Source organism: Chiloscyllium plagiosum, unplaced genomic scaffold (assembly GCF_004010195.1).
Source record: "Chiloscyllium plagiosum isolate BGI_BamShark_2017 unplaced genomic scaffold, ASM401019v2 scaf_65, whole genome shotgun sequence".
NCBI classification, from domain to species: domain Eukaryota; kingdom Metazoa; phylum Chordata; class Chondrichthyes; order Orectolobiformes; family Hemiscylliidae; genus Chiloscyllium; species Chiloscyllium plagiosum.
Window position 1 is genome coordinate 71,870 of NW_025215308.1, and position 2,645 is coordinate 74,514.

Below are 2,645 nucleotides of genomic sequence, written 5' to 3' on the forward strand. Positions count from 1 at the left end.
AAGATATAAAAGGAACCTGAGGGCAGCTTTTTCATGCAGAGGGTGGTGCATGGATGGAATGAGCTGCCAGAAGAGGTGGTGGAGGCTGGTACAATTACAACATTTAAAAGGCATTTGGGTTTAAAAGGATTTGGAAGGATATGGGCCAAGTGCTGGCAAATGGGGCTAGATCCACTTAGGCTATCTGGTTGGCATGGACAAGTTGGATTGAAGAGTGTGTTTCCATGTGGTACGTCTCTATGACTCTATGTGAAGTGTATAGATGAAGAGAAAATGAAACTATTAAGTACAAATTTTTAATTTGTTCTTTTTTTAAAAATTGGCTTTCGATTATGCAGGAGCATTTTTTGAAAAATCTAACAGAGCTGAGCGGGTGCAGTCGGAATTTATCCTCCAAGCGTTGGTGTCAGCAGATATTCCGACATTAACGACCTAGACTTGAGTATAGAGGCATAATTTCAAAACCTGTCTACTGCACAAAACTTGGAAACACTGTGGGGAAAACTCATAGAGAACTTCAAAAGAAGGTAGATATGCGAATAAGTTAAAAAGGAGAAAGTGAGGACTGCAGATACTGGGGATCAGAGCTTAAAAATGTGTTGCTGGAAAAGCGCAGCAGGTCAGGCAGCATCCAAGGAGAAGGAGAATCGACATTTCGGGCATAAGCCCTTCTTCAGGAAGAAGGGCTTATGCCCGAAACGTCGATTCTCCTTCACCTTTGATGCCTGACCTGCTGCGCTTTTCCAGCAACACATTTTTATGCAGATGGGTTAGACAGGCAAGTGGCAGGTGAAATGTCATGCAGAGAAGTTATTTTAATAGGCAAAATGGGGAGGAGACGTTTGAATTGTACCCTTCATTTATTTTTTAAAAGGGTGGGGGGGTACAGGAGCAGAGGGACCTGGGGGGTGTTCGTACACAAATCATTGAAGGTAACAGAGCAGGAAACAAAAAGCCAGTAATAAACTCTGCAGCATCCCAGGTCAGGGCACCGTACTTGAGAGGGTGTGAGAGCATTAGTAAGAATGCAGAAGAAATTCCTTAATGTTTCCAGCAGTGAGGCATTTCAGTTTCATGGGTAAATTGGAGAAGCTGAGGCTGTTCTCCTTGGGGAAACTTGAGGAGATTTGATAGAAGTGTTCAAAATTCTGAAGGGGCTAGACAGAGAAATTAGGAAGAAGATTATGAACCACAGGGCATTGACATCAGAGATTGCTAAAAGTGGCCATGGTGACAGGAGGAAAACATTTTTTACAACAGCCCAGTGCATCACGCAAACATGGAATCCATCCAAACGTCCCACTGCCATGGAAGGGCAGCTAACATAATCAAAGACCTCTCTTCTATTAGACAGAAGATACAAAAGCTTTAACGTATGTACCAACAGATTGAAGAGCAGCTTCTTCCCCACTGTTGTTAGACTTCTGAAAGGATCTCTCAAATTTCAAATTTAATGTTGACCTCGCTTTGTATGTACCTTCCCCGCAGCTGTAACATTGTATTCCTCATTCTTAGACACTTTCTATGGTATGATCTGCTTGTACTGCGTGCAAAACAAAATATTTTACTGTACCTAGTTACATGACAATAATAAATCAAATAAAAAAATTAACATATCTGGAGCACACTCCCTGAAATTGTTGGAAGTCGATTCAATTAAGACTTTTAGCAGATTACTCTGGAAGGGTGACTAGGGCTAGATGAATGGTTCTTGCAGAGGGCTGGTATCGACCTGACAGGCTGAATGGCTTCCTTCTGGGCTGTAGCTGTTATGTGAACAAAACATAGAGTTCACTGATGTCCCAGCCGAGATCCTCTCCCTTAACACAGCTTGAGATGAATCACATTGCCATCTGGTCTGTGCTGCTTTACTGTTACACCATGTGGTATGTTCAGCTACTGAGTCTCTGGACAACTACGCACTGTACCTTACTACCTTTTGTCACCCGCTGTTTATGGAGTTATTGCAGCAGCAAGCTGATTAAGCTATAATTAATAGTGATATGTGAAGGAATCCCTTCGACAAGAGTATTCGAGAAAGGGACAGGAGTAAGCCAATCGACTCTTCAAACCTGCTCTCCCATTCAATAGGATTATGGCTGATCCAACATTCCTCACTTCCACTTCCACTTTCTTGCCCTTTCCCAAAACCCTTGATTCCCCACTGATCAAGAGTCTATCCATCTCAGCCTTAAATGTACTCAAGGACTCTGCCCCTTTAGCAATCAATGAAGGAAATCCAAAGACTGTCAGCCCTCTGAGAGAGTAAATTCCTCCTCTTCTAAGCCTTAAATGGACACCCCTTTATTCTGAGAGTACGCTACCTGGTCTTTGACTCTCCCGTGAGGGAAAACGTCCTCTCAGTATTAACCCTAGCAAGCCCCTCAGAGATGATGTCATTGGGATTCCTGATTCTGCTGACGGTCAGCGAGGAGAGTGCCACCTGTTTATTCTTTGCTGATAAGACAGTCTCTGCAAACTGAGGATCATCCTAGTGAACCTTACCTGAACTGTCTGCAATAAAGTAACAAATTTTTGTAAGGGGACCAACAATCAGTCCTCCAGATGTGGTCTCACTGGAACCTTGTACAGTTGCAGTAAGACTTCCCTAATCTGATACTCCAAGCCCCTTGAAGTCAGGGCCA